This window comes from Lithobates pipiens, unplaced genomic scaffold (genome assembly GCF_037356315.1).
Source record: "Lithobates pipiens isolate NorthernLeopardFrog02 unplaced genomic scaffold, aLitPip1_a1.2 Scaffold_17, whole genome shotgun sequence".
In the NCBI taxonomy this organism is placed as follows: domain Eukaryota; kingdom Metazoa; phylum Chordata; class Amphibia; order Anura; family Ranidae; genus Lithobates; species Lithobates pipiens.
In genome coordinates, this window is record NW_027507755.1 from 3966793 (window position 1) to 3981148 (window position 14356).

At 44.0% G+C, this 14356-nt stretch overlaps 1 protein-coding gene across 3 annotated transcripts in view; it reads left to right on the forward strand.

The window, feature by feature from the left end:
• SESN3 (sestrin 3) overlaps window positions 1-14356 on the forward strand; it is a 162819-nt gene that overhangs the window by 69182 nt on the left and 79281 nt on the right. The window lies entirely within an intron of this gene.

Here is a 14356-nt window from a genome sequence, read left to right on the forward strand (position 1 = left end):
CGCCACACACCCTGCTCCTGCTATGATTGTACACAGCGGGAGCCAGCCAATGATTCACAGCCAGGACTTGCTGATCAGCTGCGTGCAATCACAGCCCAGAGCTGTGTGTTGGTAAACAACACACAGCTCTGTACAAAGGGAGAGATCTGTTAGTCTTTCATCCCCATGAAGTAGGCTCTTTACAGGACACCCTGCGTTGGCCATGCTGCATGCCCCCGTGGGTGTGTGATTACGGGGAGATTGGACGACGTTATGACGTCACCCCAGAACAAGAGAGCACCCCCGCCCGCCATATAAACAAATGACAGTGGGCGTTTATACGGCAGGCGGGAGGCGGTTAAATGCCTTGTACAAGTCAACCTGAAAATACATGCTTTTGATTGAAACATTAGGTTTTCAAAAGACAAAAAACTGGTAGCACTGACTCTAATGCTGTGTTCACAGAAGCGGAATTTCCATCAGAAAAAGTCTGATGGGAGCTTTTCATCGTATATTCCGATCGTGTGTATGCCCCATCTGACTTTTTACGTCAAAAATTCTGACAGACCTAGAAAGAGAACACGTTCTAAATTTTTCCAAAAGAATCAATTCCTATCGGGAAAAAACGCTCATCTGTATGCTGTTCCGATGTACCAAAAACAACGCATGCTCTGAAGCACGGACACGGAAGCTATTGGCTACTGGCGGCTATTGAACTTCCTTTTTCTAGTCCCATCGTACGAGTTGTTTTTATGTCACCGCGTTCTTGACGGTCGGAAATTTGGTGTGACCGTGTGTATGCAAGACAGCTTCAGAAACCTTCAGAGTTTATTCCTGATGGAAAAAAACGCTCGTGTGTACTGAAAAACCAAGTTAGAGTGATTGGTGTGGGCCCCTCAGATCTACTCAAAGGAAAAATGAGAAAGGTCATTCATGGCCATTCGTTCGGTATCTAGTCTTAGACTGCTCCCCTAAAAAAAAAATACAAAATAAAAATCTTCAGTTCACCATTACATTTCTGCAGCTCTTAGTAGTCAAGTAGATAATTTTCCAAATGCCAAGAGTTCAAATAGCGGAACAAAAGACTGAGCAATATTAAAATCTGGCATGCTGTGCCAGCTTGGATAATCCTGAAAAGCAAAATCCCTGTGGAGCTCAGCTAGTCTGCCTCTTCAGAGGGTCAGGTGGTGGTCGGGTTGTGGGGAGTCATGGTGAGATTTTCTTTAGGGTAATGGTATTATCAGTGTGTGCTATTGTAATCTTGTTTCTGTGTGTAGTTAGTTGCTATTTATATTCTATATACATAGTGTAAGCCATAGTTACTCCTAGCATAATACTTAAAGTGATTCTAAAGCCTACACCAGGGATCTGCAATTAGCGGACCTCCAGCTGTTGCAAAACTACAAGTCCCATCATGCCTCTGCCTCTTGCTGTCATGCTTGTGGCTGTCAGTCTTGCTATGCCTCATGGGAATTGTAGTTCTGCAACAGCTGGAGGTCCGCTAATTGCATATCCCTGGCCTATACATTTTTTACTTTCGTGCATTCCTTGTATTAAGTTAAAAAAATGTTTAGGCTTCAGCATCTCCCCTTACCCCCATTTACTTACCCGAGTCCTCATTTGATCCAGTGCTGTGCACACATCTGCGGCTCTTCTTTCCCCTCACTTCCGGATCTTGCTGGCTTTGCTGGGCCATTGGCTCCCACTGCTGTCAATCAAATGCAGTGACAAAGGAAGGGCGCCATGTCCTGCTGTGTCAGCTGCGGGGCTCGGGAGCGAGCACGCACAAGTGCCCCTATCGGAAGCAGCTTCCCATGGGGGCACTGGGCAGAGGAGGGGACAGGAGCGTTGGCGGGGGACCAACAGGAAGGGAAAAGGTGGGGGGAGGGGGAATGCCACTTGGCATTAATGTGCATTTATCTGGGATAATCCTTTTGTTCTTAAGCACCAGGAATCTTGCATTGTCCTTTTCTCTCCTGCTATCCTGTTGCATGTCCTGTCCCATGCCGCCATCTTTGTTTTCTTCATCATCGCAAGCTGGCCTTACCTTCCTTGTTCTTGCAGTCGGCCCCCTGATGATGCAGCACCAGATTTCCTGTGCTGTAGGGAAGCTGATACCTCGAGATATGTGGCTGTACATCAGGAGGAGGCTGACATTCTCACCTAGATCAATGCATGGGGTGGGTCAGATTGAAAAAACAATTATTTAAAAAAAAAAAAATTATATATAGGAGAGGGGGGTATATTAGAATGGGGCATAATGTATTTTAAATCTAATTTGAAATTGCAGGATGGCCAAGAGATTGACCTGTATCCAGCCATGACCGTTATTTAAGGTTCCTTACTGCCATCAATACATCCTAATTGTACAGGAGAAACCCTCCAGTCTCCGCCATCGAATTTTGTTTTAGTGGCCATTCCTTGTTGTGTTCGATGTTTTGGACAGCTGACACCGCGACTCTTTAGCTGTATGTTGTAAGCGACGTTAGGGCTGATTAATTTATTCATATGAGCCGCATTTCAAGATAACCCGCAGGAGGCTTAAAACAGCAAAACCATGTTCTTGAAAGGAGATGTGGTTATGAGAATGGGGAAGTTGAACAGCACAGATGGGATTTTCAGGGTATAAATAGCAATTTACAACATATATTGTGCATATGTATAAATTTAGCTTGTAAACATGACAGAAGGAACAAAACCAGCCTTGGCGACAGTTCCAAAATGCAAAATTTTTGGTTAACCCAAAAGGAGGAGGCTTCGGTGTTTTTTATTAGGCGAATATCAACCTTTCGTAACATTAAAGCAGCAAACCCTTGCCTGTTTTTATTTTTTAGAACAAATAACAGCGCTATTATCTTCCAAATTATGCATTCATGGCTGGACGATCAGGGCTCAGGCACAGATTGTGGTCCACTAAAGAACTGTAGGGAAGAAAGATTGCCAGGACCATGGTCAAATGCAGGAGGATATCAGCTTTAGTAAGACATTAGTGCACGCAACAGTCAACACGTTTCTGCCATACAGCCTTACTCATGGCTGATTAAGGCCGCTATAGCAGAAACACGTTGACTGTTTGTGCTGCACACCCAATGTTTTAATAAAGCTAATGTCCTGCTGCATTTAACCAAGGTGCCGGTGATCTATCTTCTCTACTGGTCTCTATTTTAACCTGTTGCCACCCACATAACACAAATGTGTGTTTGAAAAGGGATAGGCTTTAATGCCTACATGAGCCACTGAGTGGCTGATTTTTCTAGTGCTCCTAGCACAGAAACCGCTGTCAAAGACAGCTCTTGGTCCCAACTAATGTTTGGTAGCTGGCAGAACTGGGTCCCTATCGTGTGACCATTGCGACAGCCAATCCAGTCCACATGAACAGCGATCTTCCCCACCACCACAGACGTTCAGAACTATTTAAAGGGATGCCAGGCAGTCAGGAAGGGTTTAAAGAATTCATACCAAAGTAATGTTAATGTTTCACTGTTTATCCCTTATGGGAAAAAACGATTGTGACCGAATCGCTTGGCACCCTGCTTAGGTGCTTCAGCCAAACAGTGCCTCCTGCCTTCCAAACCGTTCCAGTAGACCGAAAGCTAATACCAGCCCTTTTACCCCAAATATCGTACACAGACAAGACGTTGAGGTAGAGTCCAAAGGAATGACTGTTGAACAAAAATACAGGTTATTATACACTTCAGAAATAGGTCAATCACCACATGAAAAATAAAACCAAATATTTGCCCAAAACATGGCACAATGGATAGATAACGAGGTAGAGCTGACAGAAGGCTAATCCCATCACAAGAACCTCCAAACATTATCCAACAGACAAACATGAGGTTACTCAATTAAAGTGGTTATAAACTGTTACACCACTTTTACCTACAGGTAAGCCTATAATAAGGCTTACCTGTTGGTACTGTGAATATCTCCTAAACTTGTACGGTTTAGGAGATATTCAGCGCGCATGCAGCTGATGACATCATCGGCACATGCGCTCTGAAGGTTTGGCCTACAGTAACGGACCTTCAGAGCCCGCGCCGTAAACTGTGGCTCCCGACACTGTAAGAGCCTGAAAGAAACAATGGGCGATGTCACCCGTCTCATCGGTGAAGCTGGAGGGCTTTGTTCTAAGGTAAGTATTTCATAATGTGCTAGTATGTGATGCATACTAGCACATTATGCCATTGTCTTACACGTTTTTATTTATTCTTCAGCGGTTTACAACTGCTTTAACTCAAATAACAATGGGAATTCACACCTAGAAGGCACACAGCGGGAGAGACACACATACCATAAACAGTGATCTCACCCCACCTCAGACTGGCCAGCAGCCCACAAGAGTCTGAGACAAACTCACACAATGTTCCAGTAATCTGAAAAGCTAAAATGAATAGATCTTATTTTATTGTTGATAAATATTTCTGTCCCAAGTGAAGGAGCCTCTCCAAACCAGTTTGCAGGAGGGCCACCATATTTCCTCTGACCATTCTGTACAAGATTAATATTACACCTTTCCATCCACTCCAGAAGGGAAGCCTAATGCTGCGTACACACGACCAGACTTTCCGACAGACTAGGTCCGAAGGGATTAGTCTGTTGGACAATCCAATCATGTGTGGGCTAGTCCGATCGTTTTAAAAAAAATAAATCCGACCTAGAAATAGAACATGTTTCAAATCTACCCGACGGACTCCATTCCGATGGACTAAAATCGGGAAAACCGTTCGTCTGTGTGCTGGTCCGACGGCACCAAATACGACGCAAGGGAAGCTATTGGCTACTGGCTATTGAACTTCCTTGTTTAGTCCCCTTTACGTCACCACGTTCAAAACTAACAGACTTTCTAGTGAACTTAGTCCGTTCGTGTGTGGCCAAGTCCGTTAGTTCGGAAAGTCAGTCGGAACTCCGCCGAAAGTCCTTCGGGAAGACCGTCAGACCTAGTCTGCCGGAAAGTCCGGTCGTGTGTACGCGGCATTATTGTCATGATTATTTATTCAGAGAAGTAATCAAAGCCATGCTCTTAGCATTCATCACGTGGTTGTCCATTATTAGAGAATGATCTGCTCTCTCCATGGGCCATAATCGGTGGGTAGGAGGCTTGCCCCTAGTCCTTTCCAAAAGCCCGTCCTGATTGGGTCTGTCAATGATCAAATCGGATATCAATGAAGACACAAATGGCATGGTCGAGCGATATACGTGACCGATGGTAAGATTGACCCAAGTTGTTCAGTTGTGGTGGAAAAAAAACCCCATAAAAGGTGTAGCTCAATTATACATGATTCACAAGGTAGTGTTTTGTGCCATCAATTGATCCTCCACAGTCAATATTTTTGCTGCCACAACCGAATGACTACGGCTGAAAACGTCATTATCTGTTGCTCATCGCTCTGAACTAAAATATTTTCCACACTCAATCATGTCAGATTTGAAATATACATAAAAACACTTCTAATGGGTCATTTTTAGATCTGTCTGTTGTATTATCCTCCTGTTATGGGCACACTATCCAGGAGGGAAAAAAGCTGTAAAACTAGTGAGCCATGCATAGGATTATTGCTCCCCTGTGAATTGGTGTGGGGTGGATTTTCTCAGCGGTATGACACCTTCCATTGCAGAGCCGTGTGAAATGATGTCCTAAGTAAACAGACCCATTTCGCACCCAAGTGAAAGTTCACGCAGATACCCATCCTTGAAAGTGAGGGGGGGGGGGGGTTCGCCATCTTGCAGCCATCGCACTGATCTGGCATTGTACAATCTGGAAAGTGGTTGATATGACCTAATCTCAGTGCTGATAACAAGGCTTGGCTCCCGCTTTAATGGAAGGGCTAGAGTTTACTTTATAACTGTGTGCAAGCACAGAGTACACACAGAGCGAGATATTAATGTGCTTGTTTTATAGTGTGCTTAATCCTGTCATTAGTCTGTCGGTAATGATGCCATTAAATGTGGCTTCCTAGCGGGGAGGTTGGCAAAATATAATGACAGTTCTAAGAATTCTGCAGCTTTCTGAGGATCTCTGTAGAATCTCAAAATGGATTTTGCATCCATGACGCCTTTTGTGGCATTGATAAGAAGTTGTTGCTTAGCAATGGCCGGCCAGAACCTTTATCGCCAAGCATTCACAAAAGAAGGAACGAGGGTTCACTTATGAGACCCAGGGCACAAAAAGAAAAAAGGCGTTAAACAGCTATACAGATCCTGCTATTCTTTAATAAAGGGCAAGAGAAATGCTTGCCACCTGTAATTCCTATAACTGAATTTCTGAACGTCATTTTCTTAGTGAAGCTATATAATTCAGTAGTTAACCGGAAACTTGGGCCCATATTAGTAGAAGGGGACATATACTCATGTGATGTCACCAACGCTGCTGTGCATAAATACAATGCTCAAAAAAATGAAAGGAAGACTTTAAAAACAGTTTAGATCTCAAAGGGGAAAAATATCTTGCTGGTTATCTATACTGATATGGACTGGGTAATGTGTTAGGAAGGACTGATATGGACTGGGTAACGTGTTAGGAAAGACTGATATGGACTGGGTAATGTGGTAGGAAGGACTGATATGGACTGGGTAATGTGTTAGGAAGGACTGATATGGACTGGGTAATGTGTTAGGAAAGACTGATATGGACTGGGTAATGTGGTAGGAAGGACTGATATGGACTGGGTAATGTGTTAGGAAGGACTGATATGGACTGGGTAATGTGTTAGGAAAGACTGATATGGACTGGGTAATGTGGTAGGAAGGACTGATATGGACTGGGTAATGTGTTAGGAAGGACTGATATGGACTGGGTAATGTGTTAGGAAGGACTGATATGGACTGGGTAATGTGCTGGGAAGGAAAGGATGCCACATCGTTTGATGGAAATGAAAATGATCAACCTACAGAAGGCTGAATTCAAAGATACCCCGAAAATCAAAGTGAAAAAATGATGCAGCAGGCTAGTCCATTCTGCTGAAATTTCATTGCAGCAGCTCAAAACGGTCCTGGTAGTTTCTATGACCCTCATGTGCTTGTACAACATCAGGTGAGTTCCTAATGAGACGACGGATGGTGTCCTGGGGTATTTCCTTCCAGATGTGGACCAGGGCATCACTGAGCTCCTGAACAGACTGACGTGCAACCTAGCGGCATTGGATAATGCTCCAGAGGTTTTCTATTGGAATTAGGTCAGGCGAGCATGGGGGCCATTCAATGGTATAATTTCCTTCATCCTCCAGGAACTGGCTGCATACTCTCCCCACAAGGGGCCGGGCATTGTCATGCACCAGGAGGAACCCAGGACTCACTGCACCAACGTAGGGTCTGACAATGGGTCCAAGGGTTTCATTCTGATACCTAATGGCAGTCAGGGTGCCATCGTCTAGCCTGTAGAGGTTTGTGCGTCCCTCCATGGATATGCCTCCCCAGACTCACTGACCCACCACCAAACCGGTCATGCTGAACAATGTTACAGGCAGCATAATATTCTCTGTGACTTCTCCAGACCCTTTCACGTCTGTTATATGTGCTCAGGGTGAACCTGCTCTCATCTGTGAAAAGCACAGGGCACCAGTTGCGGACCTACCCATTCTGGTTTTTAATGGCAATCAAGCTCCACAGTGCTAGACGATGAGCACAGGGCCCATTAGAGGACGCCAGGCCCTCAGGCCACCCTCGTGAAGTCTATTTCTGATTGTTTGGTCAGAGACATTCACACCAATGGCCTGCTGGAGGCCATTTTGTAGGGCTCTGACAGTGCTCATTCTATTCCTCCTTGCACAAAGAAGCAGGTACCAGTCCTGTTGATGGGTTAAGGACCTTCTATGGCCCTGTCCAGCTCTCCTAGAGTAACTGCCTGTCTCCTGGAATCTCCTCCATGCTCTTGAGACTGTGCTGGGAGACACCGCAAACCTTCTGGCAATGGAACATATTGATGTGCCATCCTGAAGGAGTTGGACTACCTGTGCAAACTCTGCAGTGATGGCGAACCTTGGCACCCCAGATGTTTTGTAACTACATTTCTCATGATTCTCAACTACACTGCAGAGTGCATGAGCATCATGGGAAATCATCTGGGGTGCCAAGGTTCACCATCACTGCTCTATAGGGTCCAACTATTGCCTCATGCTACCAGTAGTGACATTGACACTAGCCAAATGCAAAATCTAGTGAAAAACAGAAAAGATGAGTAGGGAAAAAAATGTCAGTGGCCTCCACCTGTAAAACCATTTCTGTTTTTGGAAGTCATCTCATTGTTGCTCATCTAGTATACCTGTTAATTTCATTAACACCAAAGCAGCTGAAACGGATTAACAACCCCCTCTGCTACTTAACTTACCAGATCAATATCCCGGGAGTTTAATTGACTTGACGCTATACTCTGATTAAAAAGTGTTCCTATAATTTTTTTGAGCAGTGTATAATGAGGCCTTGTGCACACTGGCATCTGGGCAGAAGGCACAGGCATACCATCCAGCCCTGCTGCTGGTAGCCTGCATAAAACTCTATGAAAGGTTGAAAGCACAGAGTGTGGGAAGTCAGATGTATGTAGTACACACAGTGCGGAGGTCAGGTGGCTGTAGCGTGCGGAGGTCAGGTGGCTGTAGCGTGCGGAGGTCAGGTGGCTGTAGCGTGCGGAGGTCAGGTGGCTGTAGCGAGCGGAGGTCAGGTGGCTGTAGCGAGCGGAGGTCAGGTGGCTGTAGCGAGCGGAGGTCAGGTGGCTGTAGCGAGCAGAGGTCAGGGTTTCTGATATCTGTGGCGTGCAGAAGGATGTAGCACACAGAGTTGAGAGATCGGTAATATGTAAATCGCAGAGGTCAGGACAGCACCACTATTGCACACAGTAGTGATGTAAAGGTCGGTGAGAGCATTCAGTCCATGTAGCAGAGGACACAGGAGATCAGACAGTCAGAGCAGATTTCGGAGATTGATTTTTTTTTTTTCTTAAAGAGGAAGTAAACCCTGATTGGTTTACTTCCTCTTTCATTCCCTGCAAAGGCAAAGCATAATGGACTACTATGCATCGCATAGTAGCCTATTATGTGTCACTTACCTGACACAGGAGCCAGCGAAGTCACCGCTGTCCCCTGTAGTCCGGCGCATCCATCTTCTCAGTGGGGTCTCGCAGCTCCGCCGCTGTCATTCGGCGAAGCCGTCACTCCCGGGCATGCGCACGGGAGCCGACACGCGCGGCATCTTCTTCGGGCAAATATCTCCTAAACGTATAGGTTTAGGAGCTATTTTTTTGACCTACAGGTAAGCCTTAATCTAGGCTTACCTGTAGGTCAAAGTGGTTTGTAAGGTTTACAACCACTTTAAGGGAACATCGTTCAGTAGTGCAGACAGTGGAGAGGCGATTGTTTACTTTCACCTTTACAGGGATGTCTTTTTAGCCAATTTTCTTTATCTAACAGGGTTGCTTTGCTTTGAGCTGCTTTGGTAACTGAGGTACCTAATTGCTGCAGTCCAGATAATGTTTAGTTGGTTTATGACTTCTGTCTGCAGTACAAGAACTAAGACCAAGGCTTATCATAATGAGGCCGCAGGTCCAGCTTTTTATCCTCTGAGATTTTTAGATTTTGCAGTTCTGTGTTGTACAATGTAGAATCAAACTAATGAGCTCTTCAAGGAAAGGTGACCAAAACCACTATTGTAGGAGCAGTGAAGTTCAAGGCCACCATGGAACGCTGTTGGACTATAGGCAGTTACTGATTCATTTTTACGGAGTTGCAGCATTTTCAGCAGTGCACCACTATGTATGCTTTGTTGTGCTATACTGCAGGCACATTGACAGCTATTGTTATATATATATATAATTATTATTATTATATACGCACACACACATGGGAGAATTTATGATTTCCTGGCCATTTTTTTGAGTATATGAATGATAACACAAAATCTTTTCTTTCACTCATGGTTAGTTTTTACTCTTTTTAAATCATAATGACAACTGAAACTATCCAAATGGCCGATCAAATGTTTACATACCCCAGTTCTTAATAGCGTGTACAGGCTGTCCCCGAGTTACAAACTACTCCTACTTACGAACGGCCTCAAACGCCGGCCACTTGTGCTCCACGTGGGTCCTGGATACCTTTCAAGCACTTCCGAACACATCCCACACTGCCGTACTACGCCCCAGATAACATAACAAGCGCCCGGAATATCCCACATCCATGCACAGGCGGCAGTTACACTTACGAACGCAGTGTACTGACTGGACGTTACACTTAAAAATGCAATGTTGCGACTTATGAACAACTTTGACTTAGGAACAAACCTATAGTCTCTATTGTATTCGGAACCCGGGGACTGCCTGTATTGCCCCCTTTAACATCAATGACACGTTGAAGTCTTTTGTGGTATTTGTGGATGAGGCTCTTTATCTTCTCAGATGGTAAAGCTGCCCATTCCTCTTGGCAAAATGCCTCCAGTTCCTGTAAATTTTTGGGCTGTCTTGTATGAACTGCACATTTGAGATCTCCCCAGAGTGGCTCAATGATATTGAGGTCAAGAGACTGAGATGGCCACTCCAGAACCTTCACTTTCATAAATACCAAGCTTACAGGTTTTTAAGCATACACTCTTGAGGGGGTTAAACCGTTCCAGTAGATGTGCAGCTCTCAGAAGCATTGGTCTTTATCTGTACATTGTGACAAGGCCAAGGTCATGGAACTCGTGCTATTGAGCCTCCGGTTTGTGCAATGATATCATTTTGTAAAGCGCTGAGGCCAAATCGCAGCTTGTTTCATTTTATTGTGAAAGCTCGCTTTAGCGAGAACCCACTCCCGTCCGAGAAAAATGCAGCCTTTTGTAGAGATAAATAAGTTACTTGTCAAAACCTCTGTAATCTGATGTGACTGTAAAGTTGCATTGGCGTTTCTCCCACTCCCAGAATCCTTTGTGCTCTTGTACAAGCAACATTTTTATAAGTTGCTTTTTTTTTTTCCTTTTAAATTAATATTCTGTATTGCAAATCAAGATGAAACCAGATCTAGGCTTTGACTTATGAATGAACCCTAGACTTTTCTATAATAACATTGCATGACAAGTAGATTGGCCTACATAAGAGTTGATTTTGTTAGTAGGTATAAGTGTAAGATCACCTTCAGGACTTTTTTTTTTTTAACCATTTGACCTCTGTAAAGTTTTATCCCCTTCATGGCCAGGCCATTGTTTGCTATTCAGCACTGTTCTACTTTAACTGCCAATTGCATTGGGAGGGTTGCTAACTGATGCTGATGTTGCTAGTGACACTAATACATTGATCAGTGATAATATTTTACACTGTCACTGTACTAATGACACTGTCTGGGAAGGGGTTAACATCAAGGGGTTAACTGTGTGCCAAACAGTGTGTAATATGTGTTGCTTTTGCTTTCGGGCTGACTGTTTTTTCCCCCTGCTTTCCAAGGGAGAAGAAACAGCTAGATTACTGTTAACTGTACACAGAGCTGTTTTTTGTAAGCACATAACTCTGCATGTGATTGGACACAGCCAATCAGATGATTTCAGCCCAACTTATTGTCTGAAATCGGCTACCAAACTCGTGCTACGTCCAATCACAGCATGAGTCTGCAGGAGGTCCCAAACCTAGAGGAAGGCCTTTACGTACATGAACTCGCCTGTACTCATGTGCATGCTCTAATTCATCCCAAAGATGTTTTATCAAGGTAAGGTCAGGAGTTGCGTTCCTCCACACCCTCCACCCTAAACTCGCTCATCCATGTCTTTATGTGCCTTGCTTTGTGCACTGGTCCAAATCATTTGGTGGAGGGGGGATTATGGTGTGGGATTTTTTTTCAGGAGTTGGGCTTGGCCCCTTAGCTCCAGTGAAGGGAACTCTTAAGGTGTCAGCATACCAAGACATTTTGGACAATTTTATGCTCCCAACTTTGTGGGAACAGTTTGAGGATGGTCCCTTCCTGTTCCAACATGACTGTGCACCAAGCAAAGTCCATAAACACATGGATGAGCAAGTTTGGGGTGGAGGAACTTGACTGGTCCTGACCTCAACCCGATAGAACACCTTTGGGATTAATTAGAGCGGAGACTGTGAGCCAGGCCTTCTAATCCAACATTAGTGCCTGACCTCACACTTGCACTTCTGGAAGAATGGTCAAACATTCCCATAGACACACTCCTAAACCTTGTGGACGGCCTTCTCAGAAGAGTTGAAGCTGTTATAGCTGCAAAGGGTGGACCAACTCAATATTGAACTCTACAAACTGAGACTGAGATGCCATTAAAGTTCATGTGTGTAAAGGCAGGCGTCCTAATAATTTTGGTAAGTATGTGATATACATTTTTATTTTATTTTATTGAAAGGCTGGTGGCTTCATATCTCCCCATCCTGTTAATCAGTAGATCACCAGCTGAGGGTGTATCACTGGCCCATATACCATTGGACAGCTCACACACACCTTTCTGTGGTTAAAAAGAGAGACTAAAGTACAGCGACCTGGAATGACACGCAATTTGCATTTTCTTACTCTGAGATAACATCTTGTGGGTTTGTGGTATGTGAGCACCTGTTATAAATGTTCAGCTGACACGGAACTCTAGCATGGTGACTTGCAGAATTCCCTGTAGACACAACAGATATCACAGTAAGGAGGAACGGGAAGATCTGCATGGTGGGCCTTCTGGTACACACACTGAAATAAAACGTCACTTTGCTATGACCCCAATGTTACTATCTATCCCAGTACATCGCCTTGTTGGAAGTCATGATGGCCACTGAGTTGATGGAGACTATATTTTATGGCAGCTGGCCATACATTGTTAAAGCGGGTCTTCACTCTAGAAAGAAAAAAATAAAAGTAATAAGCTATAAATACAGTAACTGCTGACTTTTCATAAAAGGACAATTACCTGCCCAGGGGTTCAGTACTGTCCTCGCCCAGGCTGCTTCTTCACCAGTCTTCAGGTCCCTGGCATCGGCATGTTTACTAAGGGACGCTTGCTATGACTTTGTGGCTTCACAGTCAGCTATCTACTGTACTTTGTGGATGGTCCTGCAGCCTTCTGGGATCTGTGACTTGTCCCAAAAGACTGTGGGCACAGAGAGGTGTGGGCCAAACTAGGTGAGTGGGTACCTGTCAAAACTAGGTGCCTGCTCCCCCAAAATTTTTTTTATTGAGCAACCTATGGTAGAAGGGGGCAATAAGGACATGAAACAGATGCCCCTTTTAGGGTGAAGTTCTTTTTTGATCTGGCCATATAGGGGTCGAAATCAGCGGGTTTACAAAGGACTGGTCGAATTTCAATACATGTGTGGCCACTGTGGTTGAACAGAAGTCAATTGTTCAACTGCCCTCTCGTTATTATCTTGCTTGATCAGCAGAGCAGCCTATAGACTTTAGAGGAAGGAATCCATGCAACTTCTGGAGGAACCCTAGGGTTTCATGGAACCCTGGTTGAGAATAGCTGAACTAGGTTGTGGAGGTATTCTGCAGAACATTGGGAATTTTAAAGAACACAGTGGGGCACAAAATAAGCAGAGGGACCAGAAAAACAGTACAGAATACTGAAAAAAGAACTGTAACCACTTACGGACGGCCTGCCGCAGTTTTGTTTGTTTTTTTCTATTACAAGGGATGTTTACAATAGGAATAAAAATGACAATTCTTTTTTTAAACAGTATAAAAGGTAAAATAATAATAATAATAAAAAAAAAAACATTTTTAAACGCACCCCATCCCGCCGAGCTCGCACGCAGAAGCGAACGCATACGTGAGTAGTGCCCGCATATGAAAATGGTGTTCAAATCACACATGTGAGGTATCGCCATTCCACGAGCAGGCGCAATTTTGAAGCATGACATGTTGGGTATCAATTTACTCGGCGTAACATTATCTTTCACAATATAAAAAAATTGGCCTAATTTTACTGCTGTCTTTATTTTTTTATTTAAAAAAGTGTATTTTTTCCAAAAAAAGTGCGCTTGTAAGACCACTGCGCAAATAGGGTGTGAAAAAAAGTATTGCAATAACTGTTATTTTATTCCCTAGGGTGTTAGAAAAAAAATGTATAATGTTTGGGGGGGGTTTTCTACCAAAAAAAACAGTTTTTAACTTGTAAACCACACATCTCAAAAAGAAGCTTTGTCCTTAAGTGGTTAGGGCCTGCTGTTGTCACCATCAGGAAATCTGCCCTGCAATGCAACTGTCACTTGAATGCATGTAGATGGGAAATGGTTGCAAGTGGGCTGCAGAAAGCATAAGAAAGTGACAATGACATCTTATTAATGATACATTATGGTTTAGCAAACTAAATCAGTAAGGATTTACCTCTGCTTTTAAAGAGGTTTGACTTCAGATGTAGAAGGCAGAGAGTTTTTAATGTAATGTGTTAGAATGAATTACTTTTATAATTATATAATAGA